Source organism: Molossus molossus, unplaced genomic scaffold (assembly GCF_014108415.1).
Source record: "Molossus molossus isolate mMolMol1 unplaced genomic scaffold, mMolMol1.p scaffold_m16_p_1, whole genome shotgun sequence".
Taxonomy (NCBI): Eukaryota; Metazoa; Chordata; class Mammalia; order Chiroptera; family Molossidae; genus Molossus; species Molossus molossus.
In genome coordinates, this window is record NW_023425344.1 from 51,484,057 (window position 1) to 51,498,162 (window position 14,106).

General features: G+C 40.4%; 1 protein-coding gene across 1 annotated transcript in view; it reads left to right on the forward strand.

Moving 5' to 3' along the window:
- The window catches only part of SLC4A4 (solute carrier family 4 member 4), a 345,490-nt gene that overhangs the window by 165 nt on the left and 331,219 nt on the right, over nt 1-14,106 (forward strand). The window lies entirely within an intron of this gene.

Below are 14,106 nucleotides of genomic sequence, written 5' to 3' on the forward strand. Positions count from 1 at the left end.
GCATCCCCTGGGCTGGGCACCCGGGGGTGCGAAGGCTGCTTCCGTGGAAAAGTACTTTCTTCTTCTTCTTAGCGATTAGAGGAGGAGTTTGAGTGGTCCTGGTTCTCCCCCACTGTAAAGCCCTGTCCGCGGAACCGGCGTTGCTGCGGGGACTGTGGGGTCAGTGTACGCCGCAGGCTGGGCTCCGGCGCAGGGACACGTGTGTTCCTGTGAGCCTGGGTGGTCCCAGTGTCGCGGGGCACTTGCTTGGAGGGGAGGCATCCCTAAGCCCACTAGTGAGGGAGGCTTGGGAACTCCCGTTGCCACCGAGACCTCGGCTCGCACTTTCCTGCCGGCTCCGAGAGGGAGCATTCACATCTCTCCCTGGCACGCCGAAAGGGGGGGGTGAGTCAGGCAGATTCTCTGCTAGTGGCACACACACAATTATTTGCAATGGATTTGGAAGAGGAAGGCAGAGGTTAAGCTGGGATTCTCTTGGCCAGGGACAGCGTAGCTCTTGCTCAGGTACTGGGCAGCGTGTTCGTCTTGGCAAGGGCAGGTGATTTCTTTTTTCTTAAGTGCATTTTATCCAGCCGTTGCCAGTCCGTTAATAAGAGTCACCAAAGGAAGGCAGGAGTTGAGAACGACATCAGCAAACTGCAGCAAGCACCACAAGGAAAAAGTTATTAAAGAACAAAAGAAAAAACACAACAACCCTGAACTTGACCTGAAAGATGAAGGAGGCCGTTCTACCTCTGTTCTACCATCGTAAAGCATTCTTTCCTCAACTCCTTGTAAAACTTCTGTTTTTTCCACCCCTCATTCCTTCTCAAGGCCTTAGCTTCTCAGCATAATTGCCTGCAGCAAACTCTTTCCAGTCTTGACACTGAATAACAGTTAACTTTGGTTTACCCTCTCTAATTCTTTCCTCATTTCACTTCAATGCAGGGGAAAGTTACACCTAAAAAGAAATCATTACCCCTGGGCTGTAGTAAACACATATTGTCTTAAATCTTGGAACAGTTCCTTCTCTAAGAGACACTGCATTGTACTATATTTCCCTTTTTCCTTGAATTTGGGACTTGGAGTTAGAATATTACCTGAATTAAGTGCACACTGCATATCAAGTTTTATTTTTTCATTTTGGTTTGAGTAGATTCTTCACTGCCCTTAGAGCAGTATTCAGTAGCTTCTTGTAGACACTGTAATGTCTCTTGACAAGGTTTCTGGCTCAGAATCCTCCTCCTTGTTTTTCGCACATTAGCATTTAAATAATTTCCATGGTCTGATAGCACTTAGATTGAGGTTATTAGTAGAACTTCAATCAAAGGAAGCACGCCTGCTTATTTTTCTATAGCTTTAACAATTGAGGAAAAAACTTTCTTTCATTTTAAAGTTAAATATAGCGATAGCATTCTGTACTCTTTATATTAAATCTTGAAATTGAATAGTTTCAACTTTATCCCAGAATCTTTGGTAAGATAACACAAAAGTAGGTTTATAGTTGTGAGTATGCAAAACAGTTTTTTCTTGTCTTATTATTTATTATTAATTTTTGTATTGTATTATTTTATTATTTTACATATGAACAACTGTAAACCTAACCTGTCCATCCTGTATATGGATTGAGAGAGGAAAGTGGTATTCTAATGTTGTGGTCCATTCTGGAGAATTATTAGAAACCTTAAAAAAGATTTTACTTTTTTTTTTTTTAAATCCTCATCTGAGGTTATTCTTCCATTTATCTAGGGTGGGAGAAGGGGGGGCAGGAGAGAGAGAGACAGACAGACAGACAGACAGACATTGACATCAACATCAATGTGAAAGAGACACATCGACAGTTGCCTCCCGCAGGACCCTGACCAGGGCCTGGACAAACCACAACCGAGGTAAGTGCCCTTGACCAGAATTGAACCTGGTACTTACGCATTGGTCCCCAGGCTGACGCTCTAACTGCTGAGCCAAACCGGCCCGGGCAGAAACCTTAAAAAGGTTTTAAATAAAACTCATAGTATACTTTTTTTGGGGACTTTTAAAATAAAAATTAGGCCAGCTGGTGTGGCTCAGTGTTGGAGCATGGACCCATGCACCAAGAGGTCGCTGGTTTGATTCCTGGTCAGGGCACATGCCCACGTTGTGGGTGAAATCCCCAGTGGGGGGCATGCAGGAGGTGGGCAATCAGTGTTCTCTCTCATCGATGTTTCTATCTCTTTCTCCCTCTCCCTTTCTCTCTAAAATCAATAAAGAAAAAAAATCAAAATTAATGAAAATACAGCGAGAATGTCACTGTAGCCAAAGAGATTATCAGAATGTACTCTCAGTTTATAATGATGTATCTTTTAGTTCATTTTGCCAACATAAAATCACTTTTTAAAAATTAAATTTATTGGGGTAACATTGGTTGATAGGATTATATAGGTTTCAGGTGTACATTTCCATGATACAAAATCTGTATATTGCCCACCACCCAAAGTCAAATCATTTTGAATATTTGAATGTTAGTGTTATTATTTTAGTCTTTTAAATGATTAGCTACATTTACAACAATGTGTGAAAGGCATTCAAGGAATCATATTTAGAGAAAAAATGTGATAGAAATCAGATAACCTTTGGGACAACTTCCAGCAGGCTCTACTGGTAATTTCATTTTTTATTGAGCTCTGGCAAGTACAATTTTCAGGTTTTTGATCCCTTTTTCTGATAACAAGAGAGATTGTCTGGCTATAGCTTGCATCTTAAAGAAAAACACACGGAAATGAAATATGTGTTAGCTGGTGAGTCATGTAGATAATCAGGTTTGTTGGCCCACCTCTGAGGGCGCTGCAGGTGAGGACTACTGTGTTAGAGAAGAGAGCCCTGAGAGAATTCGCTGCTACTTGAGTGTGGCAGCAATGCACATCATTCTCCTTGTTTCTTGGAGTTTCTTTGTGTTTATTTTTAATAACATGAATGCAATAAAAGATCAGAGTTGATAGATATTAAGATTGGGAGTGGAAAGAACAAACTGAGAGGAGAAAACTCTAATGGCAATGAAAGTTTCTAAGTACTTTCTCCTTGATTGCTGAGATGGAAGGAATCAGGGGACATGATTTGATGGGACTAAGGAAGCTGTAAGCAGAACACGTCTCATTTCTCACTGTTGATGCAGTTTCTGAGGCCAACCTGTGATTTATGACATTTATGTATTTTGGGAGAGTCATTTCGCAAATGGGTAGGTTAGGAAAATCCAGGAAATTAATAAGACTTTACAAAACAAGATATGGCTACTTTTAGATTGGGGGGGGGTAGTGTAATGCAGGAATTTTAAAGGAAGAGAAGAATAATGTTTCTTTCATATAAGATTAGGGTTAAGTTGTATTCTAAATACATTTTGCCTTTCTTCCAATATCTAAACATTTGATATGTTTGTGTCACAAAATAGAAAATATGCTGGTGTCCTTCCAACATGAAGATGATATTTTATATCCTTTGTAGTATACACTGTTAGTTATTTTTTCAGCAGTGGAGATGAAATCTTCTAACCTACTCTTTTACTCAGTTTTTTCTCTGGTGTACGTTTACGTGCAGGTGTGTAAGTGTGTGTGCGCGTGCGCGTGCGCACACACACATACACACACACACCCATGTGTAGAGGTGGCTGATTTTATTTTCTCTAAAGCTGTATTTGTGACTGTCGTAATGATTTTGTGGCAAAGACATACCGCATTTCTCTCCTCTCAGATGTGCAGTGGCATTTCCAACCAGGCGTTGAAAAGAGAGCCAGCTACGAATGGTGGTGGGTTTATTTACCTGCCACGGCAAAGAAGAGAGAAAACTTTTGCTTTCTGTCTTCTTCATGAAGTTTACCATTATATTCCTTAGTGATGAGGTCTTACTGGCCTCTGAATTAAGTTATATGTTCAAAAAAGATGATGGTATGAGCAGTAATGGTGAAATATTGTACATCTGTAATTATTTTCATATAAGCTAAAACCTCATCTTGTTCTCTGAAAATTAAGTAGAGATTATTGTGCTCATTGAAGAGACGTGGACACAAAGGCACAGGGAACTCCGTATACTTTTCTTTTTTTTTAACATTTATTTTTCTGTCCTCACCCGAGGACATTTTTTCATTTTTTGTTCAGATAGAGTGGGAGGGAGGGAAGGAGGGAGGGGGAGAGAGAGAGAGAGAGAGAGAGAGAGAGAGAGACATCGACGTGAAAGGGACACATCAAATCAAGTGGTTGCCACCTGCATGACCCAACCAGGGCCGGGGACAAATTGCAACAGAGGTACGTGTCCTTAACAGGAACCGAACCTGAGTCTCTCTGGACTGCCGGCTGCCGCTCTAAATGCTGAGCCAAACCGGCCAGGGCTACTTTTCTTAAACAAAATGGAAAATTATTGCTGGAGGTTGGAATGAAGATTTGAGGTTTGAACTAGTGAATGACCGTCCTCAAAGGAATGAATGTTGTTTTAGTCACAGCTGAAGCCATCAAAGCAGATAAAAGCTAACATGATGGTTCACCTTCCCTGTTGGTAGTTCTGCTCAGCACCAGCCCCTACTTGCCTCAATGGTATTTCAGGTCCTGCAGCGCCAGGGGCCATTTTACTACTAATTTTCCATTTATGTGGACTGATTTTAGCTCTGGTCTTGAGAGCTAATTTTTATTTTTCATGGAGAATAAATACATAAAGAAGTTGCAGGAAATTAGGATGCTAAAGGAAATAAATAACTACAAACTGATACATCTCTCTGTAAACATTTTGTGGATTATTTTGATTATAAAAAAAGGGTATCCTTAGTGTAAATTGAATTTCTGCTTTAGAAACATTAAAAAGGTTTTAAATAAAACTCATAACATACTTTTTTGGGGGGCTTTTAACATCAAAATTAATAAAAATACAAAATGAGAAAAGAATATATTATCTTAAAACTGATACAGTGTTTGATGAATGACGCAGTTAGAAAAGCTGTTCATAATGTCTTGGATAAGAAGTTTGCAATTTCTTTTCTTTATTGTAAAGATATTCACTGATTGATATTCTCCTTTATACTATTTGCAAATAATAACTTGTGGTATTTGGAATTTTATGTTAGTCGATTCCAGCTTTGGTCTGAAGATTTAGTATTCACTGATAGTGCCCAGTAAGAACTTCTTCTATTTGGAACTCCTATATTTGGCATATTCTCCAGCAAAAAAGCCTTTGAGCAGACAGAATAGAGGGTAAAAGAAAAAAAAGAAAAGACATGCATTAAAGGGGTTTCACTTTACTCATAGGTAATACTTCAGAATCCGTTTACTCTTAATTTGCATACAGTTTTAATGTGATAAGACTCCTAATCTCATAGCAAACATTAAACTACAAACTAGAAGATAGAAATGATCTGATATTGGCCATGGAGAACATTGAAAAGTGCCAGAGGACAGCTTGGTAGTAAAGGAGGAGAGAGACTGAGTACTAGCAGCAGGGGTAGAAAGTAAAGCAGGCACGGAGGATGAGCACTATTTAGGTGTATCCAGAGTATGTTTTACTCTCTTCTTCCTCTGGCCCTTTTTCCTTTCTTTTTTTCCTCCTTCCCTTCTTTCTATTTCAATTAAAAAAAAATCCTCACTTGAGGACATTTTTGCATTTATCTTCAGATAGAGTGGGAGGGAGAGAGGGAGGAAGAGAGAGAGACACATCGACTGATTGCCATCCACATGACCCCAACCAGGACGGGGGACAGACTGCAACTGAGGTACGTGCCCTTAGCAGGAACCGAACCCGGGACTCTTTGGTCCGCAGGTCAATGCTGTAACTGCTGAGCCAAGCCGGCTAGGGCTCTATTTCAATTTTTATTGAAATATAGCATGTATGTAGAAAAGTACACATGTTACTAAATCCTAAGTTAACAGCTTGGGTGACTCACCTAAGTGAACACCTCCTGGTAACTAGCACCAAGGCCAAGATGAAGACTATTGTCAGCAGCCAGAGCCCCCTCACTCCTACCCGCTAGGTCATGACTTCTCTCCCAAAGGTAACTTCCCTCATGATGTCTGAGACTATCGGCTACTTTTTGTTGTTGTTAATCCTTATCCCAGGATATTTTTCCATTGATTTTTAGATAGAGTGGAAGGGAGGGAGAGAGAAATATTGATGTGAGAGAGACATGTCCATTGATTGCCTCCTGTATGGGGTTGGGGAATCGAACCTGCAACCCAGGTACCTACCCTTGATCAGAAATCGAACCCATGACCCTTTGGTCCGAGGGCTGATGCTCTAAACCCTGAACCAAACTGGCCAGGGCCAACTGTTGGTTGGTCTTATCTCTTATTGAACTTTCTACCAGAATACATAATGCATGTTCTTGTGTCTGACTTCTTCTGCTCATTATGTTTGTGATGTTTTATGTTTTGTGTGTAGCAACAGTTTGTTTATTCTCATTGTTTTATAGTATTCTATTTTATGAGTATGCCACAATTTATTATCCACTTCACTTTTGATGGACATTTGGGTTGTTTCCAGTTTTGTGCTATTATGAATAGTGCTGTTGCGAACATTCTTACATGTATCTTTTGGTAAATGTGGGAATTTTGACTGTGTGTGTTGTGAGTTGAACTGCTGGGCCAGTTTTAGTAGATAGTGCCTTCCTTCAAAAGTGGTACTAATTCACTCTCCTGTCAGCCCTTATGAGAGTTTTATCTGCTTCACATCCTTACAAACAGCTGGTTATTATCTCCTTTTTAAACAGCAGAGCATCTTGTAAGTTGACATTGCCCAGTGACCAGTGCAGATAAGGATTTGGAAGATATGGGTTGGAGACCCAGTTCTCTCACTTGTTAGTTATTTGATTTGGGGAATTAAAAAAAAATCATCTATAGCTCTTTTTTTCTTTTGCTGTTAAAATTATTGTAAAACCTAATTCACAGAGGTATTATGAGGGCAGATGAGGTGATATTTATGAAACTTTGTTCAGAATTCTGAATGACCATTCATGTTAGTTATTGTTATTGTTGTATTCTACAACATTCCTTATTCTTAAAAAAAAATTGTAATCCTTACCCAAGGATACATTTCATTAATTTTAGAGAGAGGAAGGGAGAGAGAGAGAAACATTGATCTGAGAGAATATTGATCAGTTGCCTCCCATACTGCATTCTGACCAGGGATCAAACCTGCTACCTAGGTGTGTGTCTTGACTGGGAATCAAACCCAAAACCCTTTAGTGCATGAGACCATACTCCCACTGGGCCATGGCCAGGCCAACATCCCTCATTCTTTTTTTTTTTATCCTCACCCGAGGACATTTTTCCATTTTTTGTTCAGGTAGAGTGGGAGGGAGAGAGAGGAACAGAGAGAGAGAGAGAAACATCGATGTGAAGGGACACATCGAGTGGTTGCCACCCGCACAATTGACCAGGGCCGGGGACAAACTGCAACCGAGGTACATGCCCTTAGCGGGAACCGAACCCGGGTCTCTCAGGACCGCAGGCCGACGCTCTAACCGCTGAGCCAAACTGGCCAGGGCACATCCCTCATTCTTGAGTTGAATTGTGCTAGCACTGAAAACAGTATTCCTGACATATTAGTAAATGTTTGTTGGCTGAACGAATAAACACATTTGAGCATCTTTCTTGATCTGTTACTCTGAGTGATTCAAATTGTATTTTAGATTTTTTTTTTTTCTCTAGGACTGTTACTTTTTATTGGTAAAGCTGGGAACAGGGTTTATTAAATATCAGCTTGAAAAAATTGAGTCTAATAGCCAGCAGTTTGAGAACATGCATTTCACTATATAGCTCATATTAAATTTATGCTTCCAAGTGGCACACATAAGACCTGGAGAACCCTTGACAATGATCACAGTACTCTTCCCCTCATGGGTGATTCCCAGAAGCTTGCACACTGAATATATTTAACTTCTGTAATTAGAATGCTGGCCAACAAATTTCCAGATTTAAAATATTGTAGTGAGTTCAACAGTGCTGATACCTTGGAAACCATGTTTCGTGCAAAATTGAATGTTTAAGGATGAATAATAGCTGGAAATTAGAGCTCGTAGGGAGTCTTTTCAGCTCTGTGTAGATAAGGTCATTCTCAGATATATGGATTATATCAAAGGCGAACTTGCGTCATATACCTTATAAAAATTTGTGCTAAAATTCTTAATCCTTTGAAAGGTTTGAGTCCCAACTATTGGTATGACTTTGTGACCCTTACTTTTCTTCATCTAAAAAGAGATCAGTGCCATCTATTTATTTTGAAATCAAATACAACTAAAACTCATATGATTTTTTATTTTGGAGAATTATGTGATAATTAGTAGTATCTATTTGCAAAATCAGGCTTGTAGCAGAAGGAGCTTAGATTTCAACGTGGAAATCTAATTAGACTTTCTTACCCAATGACTGATTTTGTTTTCCCATTTTCTTATATATAAGTGTTTTGAGAGCTGGTGGTAGGCTCTCATTATTTAAGTCTAACTGTTTGTGGTACGCAGAGTGCTGAGCAAGTAAGATTTTTCTTCAGAATAACCTAAGCCAGTCTACCTTTTATGAGGGCACTGACATTTGAGGCAGCATCCTTCATATGTGCTTGACTCAGATGTGACTCTTTCAAGAGTGATTTTGTGGACAAGGGAATCATCTGGTATAGCAGATGATTTTATTTTCTGTTATAGACATAATGCTAAGGAAAATTGAAATAAACTAAAGGGTAATTATGGTGAGCCTTGTTAAACGACTGTTTTAAAAATAGTGAATTTCAGAAAACCTCATCTTCTGTTCTGGGTGATTTCATTCCTGTGAGAAGTTACACCGGGTGGTTTTAAAACAAAAGCATCCAGGCATGGCTGGTTATTGCTGTTAAACCCTGGGAGCAAGGCTCCTCCCTTTGGTATCCTCTCAGCACATGAAAGTTAAAAAAAGAAAACTGGCACTATGGATTAGGGAAGGGCAACTATTTAAAGACTAGAATCATGACAATGATAATATCTAAACCAGTATCCCAAGGGAGTGGATTAGCTCTTCCATCTCTTGTGCTGTCTTCAATGTGGAAATCTCTCTGTATGGACGGATGGGACTATTCCTCATGTCTTTAATACAAACCAGGCTCTTGCATCGTCTACCCTGAAATGATCATGAATGAAGTCCTGACACTGTGATTTGGGGAAACATGTTTGTCCTGAGTGAGGGCTCCCTGAGCTCATCAGTCAGACTGGAAGTTTGACTGCATGTGCGTGCTGATGGCTGCACTCCTGAAACCCTCCCCTCGCGTGTTGCATATTGACTGCAGCTGTGGCAAGACCTCACTGTGGAACAGCTTCAAGAATTCCTTCATTCCTTTGACCTCTGGAGACTACGTCCTCAGGAATGTGAGATGAGCTCTCATGATGTTAGCAGAGGCCTCATGGTCCGAGGTTGCCGAAGTACTGATTACAATCACTTTTAGAAAACTGCTGAGCACTAACAGGTTAAGCAGAAACACACAGATCACACGTTTACACTTTACAAGTTGAGCAACTCTGCCAGGGAAATGCCTTAATAGACTTAGATGCCTGAGATAAGATAATTTCCATGAAAGACACCCGTCCAAAAACATCAGAAGAAAATATCATTCAAGCACTCTTACGTTTTTACTGACGAAACTTTGGGCAATAAATTCTACACGATAATCGATCACTTTATTCTTGCTTACTGCTCTGCACTGCCCTTTGTTCCCTTGTACACTATCTGCATGTTCATTGTAGGAAGTGTCAGAATCTCTCTTCTGGTCTTCACAGTGGCTAGCATATTTTATAGTGAAAATGCTTATTTAGTGGAATGATACTTAGTTACTTAAAAATCTGGACAAACTAATTCTACCCAACGTGATCTAAACTTGATCTTGTCTAGAGCTCTCCGTCCAGTGTAGTAGCTTTGACCATTGCTGTTAGGTCTTTCAAATACCTCTTGTGAAATTTGTCATGAAGTTTGGATTCCAGTAACTTTTGGGATGAAGCTTTGTTATTAGGCCTTGATGTGTAATACAATTCTTTGGAAAAATTACCTAAGCTTTCTATTTAGATATGACTGCATTTTATCTGTTCTCTGAATTAGACACAGTTCTATTTAGTATTTTTTTTTTTTTTAGATTAAGTATGAGTTGTTAGCACTTGAAATGAACTTTTGTTTTAAAATAATTGTAGGCACACAGGAAGTTGGGAAACTCTAGTATATTTTTTACATAGCCTGCACCCAACTTCCCCGAGTACCACTTTTAAGATTTCTAAAAAGGCATTTACCTGAAAAGATTTATAAGGAATTGTTAACTTTTATACCTTCTCTGAAGACTATATATTGTAGGTATTATAAAACATGCCGACTTAGGCACATGTAGTATTTTCTGGCCTTCCACTGGGAAAGGTGCTCCTATTGAAGGCAAGGGGAGTCATTCATTTATTTATTTGCATCTGAATTTGATGCTTACCTCATTCAAATAATTTTTTAATTGATTATATTGAACTAGGAATGTTATTTTATTTATTTAAAAATGTTTTTTTTTAAATTGATTTTAGAGAGAGAGGAAGGGAGAAGAAGAGATAGAAACATCCATGAGAGAGACCATCGATTGGCCACCTCCTACATGACCCCCACTGGGATTTGGCCCACAACCTGGGCATGTGCCCTGACCGGGAATTGAACCAGCGACCTCTTGGTGCATGGGTCGATGCTCAACCACTGAGCCACACTGGCCGGGCTGAACTAGGAATTTTAAATCCAGGTGTTATTCTCATAAAAATTTTGCAAGCTATCAAACATATATCAGAATGTCATTGTATTATATATCTATCCATATATTAAGTGTTGATTTGCTTTATAATATATGCACTTGTATGTGAATGCATTATATATTGAGACATTTTAGATTACATGTTTTATTATGTATATACATAACATTTCCAGTGAAATCTTAGTATGTTACACTATTCTTTAGTATCTTAATAAGTATTGAATTTCAACAGATAGTATTTGAATTCAGTTATCACCTCTTAACAAGGGCCTGTTATCACTTTTAATAGTGGTCTTTTAATATTGTATGTCTGTGTTCATCCATGTGTCTGAACCTTATGCAGTCTTACCTGGAACAGTCCCTCAAAGCTTTGGTTTTGCACCTCAAGTCAGACATAACTGGGAAAGGTGTAGAGAAATGCACTGCATATCATGAGATTAAAGGGGTATCTTTAAGAGAACAGACAGAAATGAATGCTTTGGTCTTGAACAATGAAGTCTGAAAGGACACCTTGCCTAAGCCTGTAGTGTCATGAACACTTTCCCCCAGATCCACAAATATCAGAACTGGGAGGACATGCCCGGCCGGTGTGGCTCAATGGGTGAGCACTGACCCATGCACCAAGAGGTCACCAGTTCGATTCCTGGTCAGGGCACATGCCCAGGTTGTGGGTCCGATCCCCAGTTGGGGGTGTGCAGGAGGCAGCCAATTAATGTTCTCTCTCTCATCAATGTTTCTATCTCTCTCTCTCCCTCTCCCTTCCTCTCTCTTTAAAAATCAATAAAGAAAAAATAATTAAAAAAAAACAAAAGAACTGGGAGGACCACTTACATCGGAGAGAAATGGGTTTAACATAAGAAAATGAAGTTTAAGTTTATGTAGTGGGTATTTATGTGAGCAGCTTTTCACCACAAAAAGAAACTGGTTTCTTCCAAGAGGAGAAGGTCCAGAACAAATCTTAGGGTAGATTAAGTTTTCATACGATTTGGAAGAGGACATGGGCATATCTGGTGAATAGACCTGCTTTGCTGGACGATAGTCTCTCTTCACCCAGGGCATTCTCACAGCACTTTGTTCAAGTCACTTACCACTTTGTAGAAGGATTGTTTTTCTTTGCTGTCACTGAATGTTGGTCTAGGTCCCCCCCCTAGAATATCGTGGGTCTGACATCACATGACATTTCTTGTAGGTTTACCTGCCTCAGCATGTCTTATCTCAGCTCTTGACCTTGACCAGATGGCACTGATATAAGTGCATTTTTATACTTGAGGTTATAAAATGATCAGATCGTTTAGGCTTCCTGATAAAATTTCTCTGAATCAAGTCCACACCTTGCTGCTCATACAATGACATTGGGTGTTATTGCTGAATTGAAACCAATTTCTTTGATCATGGGCTCATTTCAGATAATTCCGTTATTCTGAAATAGTTTGTTTTCCCACCCACGTGAAATAAATGTTTATGTGTGCTGGCTTAAAAATCATTGTGTTGGAAAACTTTCTTAGATGTAATATTATACAAATTAAATAGAGAGATTTGGAAGCCTAGTGCCATTATTCCCGTTTGACCCACAGCTTTTAGTTTCAGTGATGGAAGGACTTTAGTGTATGGGCTTGAGTAACACACTGTACTTTATATAATAACTAAAGTAGCAGAAAAAACCAGGCTACAGCATGTGGCCCAGGCTTCAAGCAGGTTGCTGCTTGAGTCAGGAGCTGGTGGAGCAAGTTCTTAGTCCTGTAGAGACACAGTGAAGGATTCAATTCTAAGGTGGGAGTCCAAGGATGTAGTACCTACAAGAACCTTGGTGAGTTGGGGAGCAGTGATGGGATGTGGTGAACTCCTAAAGTGTAGGCAGTAGATCCTGTGAGCTGCAGTCTGTGCAATGATGAAAGTGGGGATAATATTTTGAGGAGCCTGTTTCTGGGAAATGGTGAATCTGTCTACTTAAGTAGCAGGAGTGATCTATTTATCTACTGTCATTACATTATAAAGTTTTCACTTTAATTGAATTTTCTGATAACTAAAACTTAATTAAGTGTCCAAACTTCAGTTGTCTTCAAATACATTTCGATGTACACCATCCCAAAATGAATTGCACAGCCGACTTATCTTTCTTAACAATATCCTGTAATTTCCCCTTTTGTTTGTCTCTCAGGGTCATCATTGTAGAACTCAGCAAGGCTCTTTAGACCCGAGATGTGTGGGGCTATTGCTTCTACACCCAGGTTCCATGTCGTGCTTTGTACATTCTTTGGCTTATCCTTTATGTTGTAAAGAGGATGTCTTGGCTGTATTTAAACAGGGATGAAGGCACTGGCTAGTTGAATATACATATATGAGGAAATGTGTTTAAAACATTTTTTTTATTTATTGATTTTTTTAGAGAGAGGAAGGGGGGGAGAGAGAGAGAAATTGATGAGATGTTCCACTTATTAATGCATTCATTGGTTGATTGTTGTATGTGCTCTGACTGGGGATTGAACCCGCAACCTAGATATATTGGAGGATCCTCTAACCAGCTGAGCTACTTGGCCAGGAGGAAATGTGGTTTCGATTAGAGGGGGGAATGGAGGACCCTGTGCTATCTGCTCCCTTACTATGCCCCAGGGAGGAGGCCTTAGCCACATTGAGAGAGAGAGAGGCTGTAAGACAAAGATGAAGGCCTCATTTTCAGGAGGTGGCCCGAGAGGGGCGGGCTGTGAGAGGGCTTCTTCCGGATCCAGGAGGCAGAGTGTGGTTCTGGGGTGATGTGGTCTGAGGTGGTGGTTGGGTGCTTCAGTGCCTTGGAGGTTTAGAGTGTTAGGAGATTCAGGAAACAGCATCCTGAGTGGGATAGGGGAATTCTCATAGCCATTGGCCAATAGAAGGACATGGAAGGGTGAGCATGGCTGACAGAGCCCAAACAAGAGAAGGTTGCTGAGACTGAGTAGTCATGCAGCAGATTTCAGTTGTTCCCCAGACCCGTTTTTGCCTGTAGGCTGTTGAGGCCAGTGGGAACTTCCATACAGTTGTTTTCTGAGTCTGCGTTGATGGTCAGGACTTCACTATGCCTGGGCTTGCATCCTGCCTCCACCACTGTCTTAGGCGAGGTTTCCTGGGAAATGGTTTCTGATTGTGCAGGAGGTTTATTGGGGCTGGTGCGGAGGGGTAAAACCTGTGAGGAGGTGAGGAAAGCTGGATTGGGCAGAGGGAAGAGTTCACGTGCAATTTGGTACCAAAACCACGTCCACTGGCTGATCCTACCTGGAGCTCCAGAGCTGAGGAGACCCTGCAGAGTTGCCCCACCTTGAAGTAAGGGAGCCAGGCCTTTTTATCCACCAACAATCCTGAGGCCCTGGCCAGGTAGCTCAGTTGGTTAGCATGTTGTCTGGATGTGCTGAGGTTGTGGGT